The sequence below is a fragment of the Pithys albifrons genome, chromosome 7, assembly GCF_047495875.1.
Source record: "Pithys albifrons albifrons isolate INPA30051 chromosome 7, PitAlb_v1, whole genome shotgun sequence".
Classification (NCBI taxonomy): Eukaryota; Metazoa; Chordata; class Aves; order Passeriformes; family Thamnophilidae; genus Pithys; species Pithys albifrons.
In genome coordinates, this window is record NC_092464.1 from 18,561,058 (window position 1) to 18,577,465 (window position 16,408).

General features: G+C 38.8%; 1 protein-coding gene across 3 annotated transcripts in view; it reads right to left on the minus strand.

Moving 5' to 3' along the window:
* The window catches only part of KIAA1217 (KIAA1217 ortholog), a 351,226-nt gene that overhangs the window by 235,781 nt on the left and 99,037 nt on the right, over positions 1 to 16,408 (minus strand). The window contains exon 1 of one of the 3 annotated variants that reach the window (XM_071560137.1): positions 9,616 to 9,641. The exons of the other annotated variants lie outside the window; for them this stretch is intronic. The gene's annotated coding sequence lies outside the window, so the exon portion shown is untranslated. Of the gene's footprint in view, positions 1 to 9,615; positions 9,642 to 16,408 lie in introns of those variants that run through there. 3 annotated transcript variants of the gene reach the window in all.

Below are 16,408 nucleotides of genomic sequence, written 5' to 3' on the forward strand. Positions count from 1 at the left end.
CAATACAGTGATCAAACAAGAGACCCTAGTAGAGGGCTATGAAGCAAAGAAAGCTGAAAGAGTAGGCCTTCCAGCTAGGAAAAACCTTGAAAAGAACTAATAACCCTAACAATAAAATATAAGGGTTGATGAAGTATGTTATTAAGAACCCCAAACTATTTTCTAAATGAAAAGAAAACCAGTGACCATGCCAAGTGCAATATATAAATGTAAAATCTCCTTTTAAAAAATATCAATAGTCATTTGTAAAGTAGGTTAGCACAAGTTAAAATAAAAGAGGACACTGCACGACCAGCATTCCTGCCTAGAACCATGAAGAAAAGTGGGAAAATGATGTTTAGGATCCATTTTGTGTTACCCAAAGAGCACACTATTTACTGTGCTCTACCAGTGTTCTCTGATCTGGCTGTTCTTCATGCTATATTGGTTTGCTGTAATGACTGAAAGAAGTAAAAACATACAGTCTTAGTTCAAAGTCTTTCATTTGTACTAACACATTAATCAAATAAAATAAAAATTTAACTTCAGTATGTTTTTGTTTGCAGCTTAAAATAAAATTGATGCTTTAAGAACTGCAATACAAAGAGCAGACAGATATATGTACTTAATAACATATGCAAATAAAAAGAGACATAAAGAAAATAGGTGAAAAGAAGAATGGGAAGGGGGACAGTAACTCCCCTCCAGGAAACATTCCTGTACTTTTAATGGGCAGCAGTTTGCTATGAGGGAGGTTTCAGCAAGTCTGACCTGAATTCCTTGCACTGAAATACAACCACCAAATCTACCACGTTATTATATGAACCATAAAATAAACAGAATAATTCAGAAGCTATTAAAAATTTATGTTACAAATTCTGAGAGCAACCCTTCATGATGTCCCTCATTTTAATAGTCCTTAAAATGCCTTTCAGTAAAAAGGTCTGTATGGGAGAAAGATTGAAATAACTTGGATTAAAAAAAAATCCCATTCACAGCCACTTGACAAGCAGTATGACACACACCTTAATTCTTCTGAAGAGCACTATTACATGACAACAGGAAAAAAAGGAAAAGTATTTATTTGATTAACGTTTTGGACATTGTCAGCCTAAACTTTTCCTTCCAAGCTTCCCCACAATTTCTACAGCACAAACAAATCCACCATGTTCTTCCACTCTGTTGCTCTATTCTGCAGATAATAAAATCACAGTCCCATATCCCTTAGTAACACCAATTTCATTCGAGTTATTAAAGCCACCTATTTAGGGTTCTACACTCAAATGTAATTACACAGGTAATTTTAATTTGGCAGAACCTAACCACATAACAAGAGTCTGGTCCAGATTCAGGATTTAATCCTATTCTTTCTAAGAGAGCTAGGCTTATTTTACAGTATTGTTAATGTGTAACGTAATGTTATACTCTACATCAGCCTTGGCTCCATCTTTCTCAGCCACCAGACAGTTAGAAGTTGCTCCTTTGGTTGTTCTTGCCATTTGTTGAACTGAGCATTACGTTTTACTGTTCTAAATACATTACAAAGCTTGTCAAAAAGGTAGCCTTGCAGTTTGCAGTGTGACATCACCCACCAGGCACACTGGAGATTTGATGGTGAGGAAGCCTTGTGGGTGCCTGGGACAGCCTAGGGAACCTACTGAAAACAGGGAGGCAATTTGGGTCAGAGATGCAGGGAAAGACACAAAGATTCAGAAAGCACGGGGCAGGCATTAAGATTAAAAAACAGAGGGGGAAACTTCTGCCACTTATCATGGCTGTACCACATTAGGCATATTTTCAAGTAGGAGAGGATACCTAAGTTGTTACAGAAATGGGTTCTGTGAAAATGTAAGGAACTGCCCTGGGGATTTTCCTTGTGGAGCAGCTTTGACCCTCTTCCCAAACCTGACAGAGTATTATGGAAGAGGCCCCTTTCATCCCTCCATTTAATTTGGAGTGTGGCCCTGAACAAACCTTAGGACTGGTCCAAGACAGCACAAAATTCACTTACAACTAGGCTTAAATGACACAAATCTGATCCTCTGAAGCCTCTTTGACCACAGTTGTGATTACCATCCATTATTTTCAGAAAGTTTATAATTGGATAATCCTTTTATTTTGGTTTCTATGTAAAAATCAAGGTCATATTTCAACAGGGTGCTAATGGAGATGCGCAGTCTGCAAAGCACAGATCCAAGACTGGCTCTGTGAGAGGTAAAAACACACCACAACCTGAAATCTTACCTAAGACACTTTCTTTATAGCTAATATTATTCGTAAATTGAGGTGTGTTACTTTACCAACTGCTCATAAGACCCTGTTAAAATCATAAATATAACCAGTTAGACTTTGGGGAACTTGTGGTTTTACTCAATTCTAAAAAATACGCAGTACTGATAAGAAAAAAATTTCCTTAGCAGTACAAATGATGGAGTGGCAGCCTGGAGTGATGGTGTACTTCAGGGTGATTTTTTCAGCAAAAACAACAGGTGCAGGTAGCTTCTTCCAGCCATTAAGTCTCTCCACTTGCAAGCTAATAGTAGGTTGCCAAGTCAATGCATGCCTCTGTAGTTTATGTTACATAAAAGGACTTTTAAAAACGTTTCATAATTGTCATAAAAGGTTGATTTTAGATGAATGAGGAATTCAAAGAACAGTTAATTAAAGCTTCAAACGTGATCTTTTATTAATGTAGGGGGTAAATGTCCATTCCATTTATAAAGACCAATCAGGGTAAAGAATAAATCAATATGTTTGCATTTATCCATTACTTTTATTCACCAAGGAGATTTCAGGAACTTTGATAAAGGATCCTCAATTCTTCAGCCCTTAATTACAACTCATTAAAATTTCATTAACTTGAAACTTTGTAGAAAGCAACAGAAATCTTTGATGGTACCAGGGCTGGCAGTACCCCATGTTAGATGCTAGAGATATTCTTTGTTTCGTGGAAGTTGTTTGTGTTTAGCCAGTTACGCCACTGCCATATCACAGCAACACATCAAGAAATGAGAAGAAAATACCCCATGTCTCTTCAAGTAAATTCACTTTACATTCACTCTGAAGCTTCGAAGCAACTTTTAAGATAACCAGCAACACCACCCAGACTCAAAAGAAGGGACAGTGAATTGTGAAAGATATGTGAAGATTACTCAGGAATGCCTGCACTGCAAATACACAGCTAGCCTCTCACCATGACAGCTGCAAAGGGCTTTGTGATCAGGGTGGGAGCGGTGTAGAAGACCTTGCAAGAAACCAGGGTACTAAAGACACAGAGGAGAAGAAATTAAAATGAATGCCCACCAAAGAGCAGAGCAGCAAGGCTTGAGTTGTGGGAAACCCTTCACCTAGGAAATCCTGCTGACACAGGGGCAGATGCAAGGTCAGACCAGACTACTCAGGCCTCGAAAGGCTCCAAAGATGGAGCCTGCACAACCCCACAGAGCAATGTGTTCTTCTGCTTCACCCTCCTCAGGCTGAAAAAGGTTTTCCTTATTCTGAATTTCCCTCATTCCAACTTCTGTCTGTTGCCTCTGGCTGCTCACTACATACTGTAGCAAGCAATAGTCCCCTCCTCATTGTGACCTGAAGGGCTTCTGCAAGGCTCCCCGAAGGTGCCTTTGACCCCACTGAGCCAGCCCTGGTCCTTTTTCCTTTCTGCCCGGGGCAGCTGCTTCAGCCCCACTGCCTCTGTGGTTTTTGGTGAGTTTCCTGTGCTGGAGGGCACCAAACTGGGCAATGTCCAGGTGAGGATCAATGAGTGCTAAGCAGAGGACATGATTCCTTCCTTTGACTGTGCCCCTGTCCATGGGAGCCAGGACACTGCAGTCTGTGCATACCGACAAACTACCTGTCCATTTGGATATTTGACTCAGTTACAATCATGATTTTTTTGTTGTTGTTTAAACTAAAGGTGACACAAAATATCAGTCTTTAGCGGAGCTAGGACAATAATCAGCATGCAAAGCTGTAGGTGAGATGGAGAGAGAGGATGAGCGACTGAGCACAGCCCAGAACCAGCTCTTTACGCAGTGTTAAGTGTTTGCAGAGGTATTTCAAGGCTAGAGTGTAACTTTAAACACGTGAATAGACAAAGAGGAAGGGAATTTTAAGCATTAGAAAAACACATAAATCCTACTGTTGATAAGAGAACAAACTATTTGGTATCCATTTTACGTACATCAATTGGATATTATTTTTTAGCTTCTTTGGTCTAGCACCTGATATAACTGTTAAATGAGAGCCTTATGCATAGTCTAATTGAGTGAATCACAGTTTAAAAAAAAAAACTCCAACATTTTACAAACTACATATAAAATAAGGCTTTACTTAAACTAATTTTACATGACAATATTTCTGTTTTATCTAAAATCAGATTTTCCACTGCATATTAAAGTGATTTTAAAAAGATTTTAAAGTGAAACCTTCACTATTTGAGGAGAGACTCCTATTACACAAGTTCTCCAAGACCAGGTTCAGGTACCAGATGACAAGCAGTTTTGTGTGTTTGTGGCTTTAGCATTATTGGTGGATGAGCTATGTTTTTAAGCTGAAGATGTGATTTGGACTGTTTCAACTTTCTTGCTTTATGCATGAGTGTGATACAAAAACTGCTATTTAGAAGAAAATGGCTATCACCCAGAACTCGAAAAATGTGTAGTTTTTTGAAAACATTAATATTCTGTTTATAGCGGAACTGAAACATATTAACTACAGCTTCTGTTCTATGTGGAACATTTTTTTTCCACAGAACCACAAGAATCTCCATTTTAAAACAGTAGTTCTCTGTAGAATTTATTCAAGAACCATTCTTATTTTGCCAGCAGCATGGAAGCATGAGTGCTTTGAACCTTCGTATGTTCAGTGGTTAGACCGTGCAAGTTTTACAAATGTCTTGTTGAACTATGTAGTATAAGAAGGTTTCAAAGCATACATATCTATATTTGTATATATCTGACATCAGTAAAAACGTGGTGATACAATTACCACATCATAAAGACTTGAAACTTTAAAGTTAAAACTTAACAAATAAAAAAAAAAAGGAAAGAACAATTATGAAGAACGAATGTAAATTATTTAGTTATTTATCAAATTAAACCGCAAGCAGGATATACAATGTTAAATTCCCCACCTTGGAATTGACCACAACCACTAGATGTGACTTAAAAACTGCATGCAAGAGCCAGGGTTGATTGGGGCAGGAAGGAGGAGGGTTATAGTCCTTTCACTCAGAGGGTGACATTTGAACAACAAATCAATAAATATGTATGTTGTTGCTTTTGTAAGTGTGAAGTTTTATATTATACATAGAAAGAGTAATTGCTGACTGCTAAAAACCAAGATCTGCTTTTCTCCTTCCTCCAAGTCAGACCCAGACCTTGCACCTGACCTCCAAAGCAAGACACAAAACATTAGATGTCCCAAGCCTGTCAGTGTTTAAGAGGCACTTGGACAATGTTTTAACTTTCAGTGAGCCCTGGATTGGTCAGGCAGTTAGAACAAAATGATTGTTGTAGGTCCCTTCCAACTGTAACTATTCTATTCTATTCTATTCTATTCTATTCTATTCTATTCTATTCTATTCTATTCTATTCCATTCCACACAGACACCAGTCTTTGTCCAGATTATTAAATTCTGCAGCGAACTGAAAATCATGGAAGACTATAAGTGGGACATACAAAAAAGTAACATAAAAATATTAATATGAACACTGTGATAGTTCACTCATGAAACAAGCACATCTGCACAAATATACAGTAACAGTATTTGGATCTGGTTTGTGGCATTATACACAGAACATTGCACAAAAGCTATGTACCTGTGGGATTTTTATTCAGTTCTTCAGATGTGAGCAAGGAATAGTCAAGACAGTAGTGAGCTGCTGCTCTGCCTGAAATACTTATTTATAAGCCATCTCAATAAAATAAACAATGCTGTAATTGCGAGTAAATTTATGAGCCAGACAAAGTACTCTGGGGTATTGAACTGAAGTACATGTCTTCCTCTGACATGAGGCACCTTCAAAATTCTTCAGATTTTTACTTCCCTGAAATAAAGGGCTCCTTACAAGACCAGGACAGACAGAAGGGCATAAAGCTCCTGATACAAGTTTGCAGACTGCTTTCTGAGGTACCATGTCAGCAGCAGGCTAGAAAAATCTGGTGCATCCAACCACTTCTCATTGCTTCATGTGTACCCTCCTCTTTTTCACCAGGTCACTAGGAAGAAAATTGATAATAGAAACACTCCGCAAGTTCAGCATCATGCCTTTTGGCAATAACATTGCCACTACTGCCCAAACTGGCATAGAGGCTGTGCTGACAAACCAGAGCAAGACTCGGCTCCCATGAGCTGTCCCCAGGATTATATTTCTCCACTGAACAGCTGTCTTCAAAGAAAGAGCCTGCACTTCCTTTCTCAGCATTATTAATCTTATGAAAAATGGTCATTTTCCTAGTGGTTCGACATAATCCACGTGGCTGCTCAGCAACATCTTACATAGATGGTCATTTAAACCCTTTTGCACAATAAAGGACATATGGGAAGGTTGGGGAAACAGGTGATGTTCAGTTTGAGCCAAACTAGTCCTACTTTGACTCCAGTGCTCTGATGAAAACAGGACTGAATATGTGCTATCAGCTCATTATTCCCTCTGATGACACTGCTCACATGGGGGCCTGGTGCAGAATGGGTGAATCACAAGATGGTGTCAGTACTAAAACTATGTGGTCTAATACAAGCAGTTAAGGGTTTGCCAACTTCCAGGCAAGGATTTTCAAGCAAGTGAAATTTTCTTGAGTTGGTACAGCAAGAAAGAACAAAATTTTTTGAGGTATTCTGAAAGACAGAAGAAGTAAAGGCTGCCATGGCAAGGAGAGGAATGCCTCCCCAGGACTACTTCATTAGCGTGGACTCAAAATCTGTAGCCTCAGCAAATGCACTGTTTATTTTGAGGCTGCTTGCTTGATACCTCTCATTTCTAGACAGTACCATAGCTGTTATATTTCAGAAATTCCAGGAGTCAAAATGCACTAAATGCATTATACAAAACTTAGAGGAAAATGAATTTTCATCCAAATACAATTCAATGCTTTTAGTTTACTAAAGACTGAATCTCCTAAAAGATCACAGCATATAAAACTGGGAGAATTTTTCCTACAGCAGACAAGCAGAACAAAAAGGAGTGCAAGGAAGCAGAAGTAATGTGAAACATTTCAAATCATGAAGAAAACATGAACTCTAAGTTAGCTGCAAGTGTTAGAACTGCAGGAGGCTGTCAAGGAGAACAAATAACTTATTTTTCCTCATGGGTAAATAATGAAAAAGTAAAATTTCCTGAGATAGGAGAGCAAATGTATCATTGTATATATGGAATGAAATTGGCCATAACAAGTATTGAGTTTTTACTTGATGCAATCAGCTCCAATTGGTGGTCTGTCACATCTCCTGATCACTCAGAAAGTTTCTTTTAAAAAATCAGGACATCACCTGCTATTTCTTACCTAATCCTCTGAAGTGCACAGAAAGCTAAGATAATGACAAAGAAGCCCTAAATCAGTTAAAGGTGTGTGGATGGTCCATTATCTTCTTCAGAAGTTTCACACAATGTCCTATTTATTAACAAAAATTGCAGCTCACCTGTAGTCCAAGATGAAACCAAATTCTCATCCAAGAGCTCAATCACAACCCTGAAGTCAAATAAAGGCCTTCTTCCCAGCCTCTACAGTCTTTCAAGTGATTTACTGAGTATGTTTTAAATCCTGAGTGTTGTGAGTGTGCTCATGACACACTGCTTGGGACATGCTCGTCCATGACAGCTCAGGCATTGCACTGTATATTGACATGTCTTTGCTTTGTTATCATATGAATAAGGGGCTTGGATACTCTTCAGTATGTCTGGTTGTCTTTTAAGAAATGAAGATGAAAAACTGATACAGGTCAAGACCATTTGAGTTTGCAAAATCTTGACATTTTCTGAACTCACCAAAGAGGAACCAAAACACAGTCAAGAAAATAGATGGAGAAGTTCCCCTCTCTGCACAGTGCTTTGTGTTGGGCAGATTAGAAAGGTGCCAAAAAACCAGTTAGTCAAAAGCTACAGTGCTCTGTGAGGTTTTAAAACAGTCTCAACTTTTCTTCACATGGCTACTAGCATGAACTGAGGCTTCTGAGGCTTCAGATTTACACAATTAGAAGATCTTAAGCATCATCTGACACAAAGCCCATATCAGAACCTTCTGATTTATTCCTGCTAGGGTTGACTTGGGTCAGTCTTTAAATACATCAACTTCAAACCCACCTTAAATCACAAGCAAACAATACCTCATGTTTTGTCTACCAAAAAGACTGGTATCTGATTTTCAGGACTCTCAAATCCAATTAAAAGTTGCTTGTTCTAAAATGACTTTAGGAAACCCAAAATAGACATATGAGAAAATAAGAACAATTAAGAACAAATAAAATGAAAACATTTATTAGCAAAGCAAAACATTACTTACAGCCTCCTTATTTTTCCCTTTCTTGTTCTTCTTGGAAACGAGCAGCTCTTACCAATACTGTTTGTTACTGAGTTATCGCAGAAGTCACACCTAGAGGTGAAATCTACTTACATTACAGTAACATTGCAATAACAGGTACCTCAGCAAGGGGTAGGCCTGTTTCTGTGTATTGTTTTGCAGATAAAAACTACATTCTACATATTGCTTCATCAAATAGATGGTAAGGAGACAGTTTGGCTCTGGTTTGCAGGCTCTGTGACAAAGTCAGTTAAAAAAAACAGTGCAAAATACAAGGGGGTCACAGCAGCAAGAGTTCAAGTCTCCTTTGTGCACATGCAGCTGATCTTAGAGGATCCAAATCACAAAGGAATCAGAGGAATAAAATACAGCCTGATGGCCAATGTGATGCCATGGAACACCTTACTGCAGATACTAAGCCCCTTCTTGTAACAGAGTCATGTCAATTTAAGGTAAATAAGATCTTCCAAAGGTGGGCACATCTGTCCCTGAATTTGCTTGATCTCAGCCTACCCAGTAATAGCTCCGTTTCTTCCAGCCTCATTTTAGTGCCTTTCCTCTGTTTCACTTGACAGAGACTGGAGAGAGTCACAGACACCCACAGATCCAACCCAATACCCTTGCAGATCTTCTGATAAGAATAAGCTGCCAGGCCCTCCATAGAGGTTTGTTTAATTAACCCTTTCCTTACGCCACCTGCCCCAAGGCTCATGCACTCTGTCAGTGACACTCAGGGCAGATTTAAAAGGTTGCTTAACCCTCAACTCCCGGTGACCTCAAAGGAATCTGCAAATACTTATTGTTTCTGACAGGCCACGTATTCAGACTGATAAACACTACCCTGTCAGAAGACAAAAGGGGTTTCTATTTTCATTTCAGTTAAAAAGAATGAAAAGCATTCAGCATTTCTTGGTGCCAAGTTTAGGCATTTTTATTCTAAATTTCAGTTGAAACACTCATTAAAGTCATCTATGTTACCTTATCTTTTCCACCCAGACAGGTCCTGTGGTATCTGTCTTTAGATCTTTACCTCTTTGACAACTGTTTCTATTCGAACTAATTTTGTATTCAGTATCTCCTCTCCCATCAGGTGACTCACAGGGTCTAGTTTTGTCCTACCTGTATAAGCGACAATTGTTTTCAGTATCACCTTTATATAATCTGCTGATGAAGAAATCACTACAGATGCATGAATAAACCTGAAATAGACAAAATGAATTCTATTTTTACAAAAATACCTTTCTATTTGAATATCATAAACAAGTGGTTTGTTGGGTGGAGGTTATTTTTTGGTTTGTTTTAACAAAGTGAAATAATTTTCTTTAAATAAGAGGGCTGCAGATATCCTTTGCTAAAGTAACTGCCAGAACTAGAGTGGTATTTATACTGTTAGCGCTCCAATAACTGTGTGCACAATGGGATAAATTTAGCCATAAACTAATGATTAAAAAGCTAAATGATTCAGAATGCAATTATTAAGTTTATTTAGAGTCTGCGAGTAGCACTGCAGAATCTATCCCACTGCATTGACACTACCTAAAATCTTTGTAATGTTCTGCAGTCACAGTATGGTGTCCCAAAGTCATCTCAGAAGTATGGGAAAATAAAAAGTTACAGAGTAACGTCCTCCTCTCTATCAGGATGTTAATGGAGTGTGAACTATATCAAATGAGCACAGGAAAGAACATTTGCTGCAAATTTTACTCAACAGCAGTTCAACTTATCATACATCAGGAAATGAAAATAAGAGGTGAAGAGTACATATTTTATTATTTCAACAACCTACTTTACTAATGGAATAAAAATCTTCCTCATAAATAGACATTAGTCTATGCTGACCATACACTTTCTCTCTTTCTCAGAATAAACCGATACACAGCTGAGTCTACTTCAGAACCTACAAAATGAATTGTCAGTTGAAAACAACTAATATTCTTCTAAAATGTTTCACAGACTTGTTTTACAGCTTCTATTTTATGACTCACAGGTAAAAACCAAGCTCCTGCTGTATGCGGGAAATTTTTGTTCTATGACCTTGAACACTACAGAAGTTATGAGACATTTTTTGTCAAACTTCCATAACATCTGCAACTACAACATATGTCTATCCTATCTTTCAGGAATACAGACTGATGTGATTGATTTGCTTATCATATTAGTTCTAAGGCAGCAAAGTAAATATTCTTCAGAAAGAAAATATAAAGGTAGTAATAAGGAACGGGTGTTCAGAATTATCAACTCACAAAATAACCTGTGTTATGAGCATGAGCTTTGGGCTAAGAACACTGGACTTTCACAACATCTTAAGTTCATTGTTCAAAAGGCAGATGGAAATATTTCTGGATTACATGTAGTTGCTGAAATTTTTAAGCAAAGTAAAACTCTTACAGCTGTATAAATATTATGAAAGTATATATGTTACTCACACAGACTTTCAGACCACCGGAGTACTCTGAGTTCCTTCAGCTCTAGAGTCAGACCAACAGAACTTTGCACAGGGATGACAATTCGAGTTCAGAGAACCCTTACTAACCTGGGCCATGCAAATACTTTTTGTACCTCCATTCATGACAAATATAAATAAGGTTATATGTAGGCATATTACGTAAATCTTAGATTAGGGACTACCACTATGGGAGAGCCCTACTACTTGCATCGAAGTCTTACCAGTGGTTCTGTATTAGCAGGGATGACTGAACATTATTCCTTTTGCTCTCATATAGTGTCCATTCAATTTGTAATGGACACAGTGTCTTTAACAACTTTTCTCCAAATCCCATTTTGATTTCTCTTCCTTCCATCCTACTCTTCTTTCCCACAAGGACTAATGTGCTGTGTTTTTCTAAATAACCTGAACCTAGTATTTATTACTACCACTTGCTCCTCCCTTTGATTCCACTCCCCTTTGTACAGTGCATTCCCACTTCCCTTGACATGCCCAGGTTTTCCTCTGTACCTGTAGCAGTAGCTGTACAATATGACACTGAAGAAAATGCCTGCCCCATGTACAGAGTCCATTCCCGTTTCACTTGTTAAAGAGAGGAAATACGGAAAAAAGGGAACTTAGCTAAAAGAAAACCTAAGACAGTGATTAAAAGACTAAAATAACTCCTTGTTTCAGGCCACTCCATGAAGATACCATATAAGAAAGATATGATTAAAAGCACATCATGAGAATAAAAATAAACCCCAAACCAGTCGAATTGGTCTCCATGGTTCTTCATCTCGCAGCATAAGGAAGACAGGGAAGAAGGCTATCAGACATGAAAAATGTTCTTCTAAAGACAAACCATGTCCAAAAAGGAAAACAGAACTCATGAGTAGGAAAGGAAAAGACTACGAGTCTCAGCAGTCCAATACAGGGAGTAAGTAAAGCAATTATATTAAATGGATATTTTTAAAAGTATTAAAGTATTATGAAACAGAAATGAGGAAACAACAGAAAGCTTCACTCTATAATAAAATGTTGCCAAATACTAAAAGCCATTGCATTAAAAAAAAACCAAAACAAAAACAAACCAGAAACCAAAGCAAACAAAAAAATCCTAAGCTATTTAGACTTTTAAAAAAACAGTAGCAAAAATAATTTGCAGTCTGTTCCACAAGCAAAAAAGCAATATTAATTACAAAGAACATGAACTAAAAACTGATGCACTGAACAAAGGAGCAAACATTGAAAGCAAGCATTTAGTAACCTTTCCTAATCAGGCTTTAAGAGCTCTAGTATTTTGTGAAATGTTTGAAATAAGCACTGACCTACTTAGGATGTTCACAACCAATTTAAAAAAAATAGTGCCCTTAGTCTAGGAGCTGCTCAGTAAAGCCAGCAATTCCCCCTCCATTTAGTGCTGTGGTAACTTTGAAAAGTACTGCACAAACACTATCTCACTGCAATACTACTAATAATGATTTGAGTTCCAGATTAATCTCACATACCCTGTTTCTGTCAGAAATGTAATCGCCTTCAAGCCCCAGGGTGCTGCACTGCTAAAAGCTTACATCAGCGTCGGGCAGCGCGGGGCACGCGTGGGTCTGACCTGCCCCCTCTCCTCAGGGACACGAGCCAAAGAGGGCAGCTGCTGCTGCTGGGGAGGTGTCAGCAGGCACACCAGTATCCCCAATATCTGAAGGTAGTTTATGTACCTCTAATGGTTAGTCCATCCTGGCCTGAGTTATCAGCTAGGCAAGCAGCCAGCTCACAAATCCAAGGTGTGGGCTCCGTGCTCGCGAGCCGACTCGCATCTCATCCTGGCGCTGCTCCGCGGTGACACCGTTCTGTCCTCACAAGCAGGGCAGCGAGGAGCCCATCGCTCAGACCTGATGCTCTGACCCCCTGCAGAGTAGGGGGGTGTAACGCAGGCACCGTGGCACATGGAGAAAACTCACAAAAGCAGCAAAGCCAATTTTGAGCTCTACTGATTGCTATATTTTGCCTTTAGGTCAGGTCTGTGTCTCTAAAAATAAGTTTCTAACCTCTATCAGGTGAAGGTTCCTAACAGCAGCACTGAAAAGAACACTGAATGTGAATTACCTAAATTCCTGATGGAAATTAACCTAAAGCCTTTCCAGCAACGTCAGAAAGGAATTTTTGAGGGCAACTGAAGGAAGAAATATCCTGACATCCTGCAGGACAGAAACGCACTAGGGATTCTGAAATTAGGTAACGCATGGAAATAGCTATTATTCACCATCTCCTACAGTTAAAAATAAAGACACCTTCAAAACTAAGATACTGAAAGAAGCAGTTATCAGAGTAAATATTTGGTTCTACAAAAAAATTAAATATTATTTAAAGTCAATGAATACTACAGCTCCAACAAGAAAGTAAACAGTCCTGCCATCTTCCTGAGTAAATGATGACAAAGCAGTGGATTAAAAAAGGCAAAAGTTACCTACTGTGCTTTTTAATAGGAAAACACAACTACAGGGATTCATCTCTGCGGCTTAAACAGAAGGGGACAGGAGCTGGCCCTGCCGAACTGGGTGCCTACAGATGCATGGGCTGCTGACCTGAGAAGATGACAATCAAACCACAGGAGATCCTCCTCCAAAATCAATCCCCCATCTACAGTATAACGTAGAATTGACAGGTGGAAATGTATTACATTACTAGCTTGTTACTGGGATGAGAATATAACATTTTAATTATCCGTGCTGAAAAAAATCCCAACCACATGTCCCAGCTAGTTTGAGGATCATTTCCCATTTGACTCACAACACAGCACACACTTGTCTGAAGTGCTGACAACTATCCCCAGGACACAGCCTTAAGTAACTAACGCCAAAGTAGAGGCAGGTTCTGCCAAAACTATCTCATTAAAAATCTGTGTAAACCACAATTTATCCTCTCCAAACATATTTTAAACAGCTTTTAAATGATGGCATTTCTTTACTGTAACACCATTAAAATCTGAGGTACAGGTTTCATCCACAGGATTACGTAATGCCTGTCCAATACCAGCAAATGCAATAGCATACAGACTGCTGCACCACAGCAGTATGGCAATGCAAGGTTTAATATTCTTCCATTTAATTTTGCCTTATGCTGAGTAATTTTTGGCACCAGACTGAAGATGGCAATATCCTAAATAGGCATCAAATATTTTTTGATCATGAGCTCTGCAAGGTGGGATTGTCACTCACCACATGTCTTCATGGGGAATGCTTGGCTCCCAGCTTAGTGCCATCATGCAACTGGCCCCAGCACAAGGGAGATTTGGGCAGTAGGGTTTGGTTTATGCCCAGCACTAGGAAAACAAAGGTGGAGGACAAGGAAAGGAAGAAAGAAAAGTCCCAAGTAGCTCTTGGGGCCTTTTTGAAGCTGCACATGAGCTTGCACTGAAACAGCAGGAGGCTACCAGCTCTGGTGAGGTCCTTGAAAGGATCCCTGATGCAAACAACCTGACCAAGTCAAGGACACGTTCATTGCAATGTCATTAAAATCCCTGGGCCATGGTATGGGCTGCTTCTGTACATGGGCACAGAATACAGTAAAGAGGAACATTAATTAATTATTTGACATCTGAGTGTGCTGCCAGGCACCGCAGGCTTTAAAGCTTTCCTACAGCAATCCTCTAACTCCCAAGAACAAGGTCTATGTAGGCATTTCCTCTCTTGATCCTGAAATCGGCTTCAGGAGCTACTCTAGGTTTAGTAGCAATGTGTGTTTTCACATGGTGGTGTAGTTCCAGTCAGGACTAGGGTGGGGTTTGTACGGGACATGCTCTGAATCATGAAAATCAACCATTTGCCCTGGAGATGCTATCCTTTGTATTTGACTGAAAATTATGGGAAAAGGAATAGGGGCAAGGGACTGTCAAGATTTACAGAAGGCCAGTAGTGGTATGAAAGCAGATCATGTATCTTTAACTGCTGACCAAAGTCTGATCTGTTAAAACACTGACTACTTAAATATGTGACTGTTATGAGTACCTTATCACTGCAAATATTTTTGCACACATTTGTCGAGTTTTCATTTAAAATGTCTTTCAATGGTTGAATAGGTAAGATGTCACATTGCACATAAAAATAATAAAATCACTTACGTGTCATGTTTTTCAGCCACTACAAAATATTCTTCCCTGCCTCTACCTAATGTTCCTACAATTTTTCCACCTTTTCAAATTCTAGGGAACAAAGTAAGAATAAATTTGTGCAATAACAAGCCTGATCTTGTGAGACACAGAGCTCCACATTATAAGATAAAACACATCAATGTAACCTTGTTTAAGTTGATCATGGAAATGAAAGCACTAGGGAAACAAACAAAAAAAAAACCCAACAACCAAATCCACAGCTTTTTCACTTATAGCCAAATATCTAGCTTCCCTAATTTTAAACAAATATTAATTCAGTAGACTTAAGCTAATTTTCAGTAAAATAAAGTAGCTACCTTATGGCTGAGATACTTGATTTGATAGCAACTCTCCAGCTCCTTATTCAGATTCAATTAGACCATGTCAATTTTAGTAAACACTTTGGAGCCTCCAAACAAAGAAGATAAAACGTCTATATGGAAATACTGTGATACATTTTATTGAATTCAACCTGTTTCTCTTTTCAGGTACAGAGACCACACAGCTTACTGAGGCATCCATGGCCTGCCTCTCATTGCATGAATGAAATTTTTGAATTTACTGCAGATGATGGGGCAAGGGAAAATTCCTGGGAAGAGCCAGTGACTGGAAGTAAACAGCTGCTGCCAGAATAAATAATCTCACCTGCAGTGCATCTCCTGCCTGCAGAGGGATGTGCTTGGGGCTGGGGGCTCTGCTGGCAGCCCATGCCCACCCTGGGAACACGGTTCCAGGCACCAGAGACTGGGACAGCCCAAACTCCCATTCCTGTATATGCTGCCAACCTGCTGTATCAGCTCAAAGCACTTTGAATTACAGGGTTTCTCCTGTGGAAAAAGAGTGCAGAGACATTTCTTAAGTACTTATCAAAGCAAGCAGGGGTTTGACTTGTTTTATAATTAGCAGCTCTTTGAAGCCTTTGTGAGATCTGGGATGTGAAAAATAAGTCTAGTGGCCTAAACATTGTAACTTAAGTTGCCAAAACCATATAAATACATGTATATATCTTGGGCTATTTAATCACATTTGCCGCCATGCAGGTATAAATTTATAAAATATCCTTTGTACACACACACATGCAGATCATGTCAAAAACAACTCAGTCTTCAACTAACTTATTCACAGCCATATTGCAAACAGAATTACTCCAAGTAACATCATGTTTAAAAAATGTAAATGCATGTTTTGCACATTATGAGAGATATTTTAAAACAACTGTCTTGGTCACTCTTCTCTACATTCAATTAGCAAACATTTCTACATTTTACAGGAATATTCTGTAATGCCAATTTAAATATTTTTCACATTGAGTTGGATAAAAAACATAAAGCACTGAA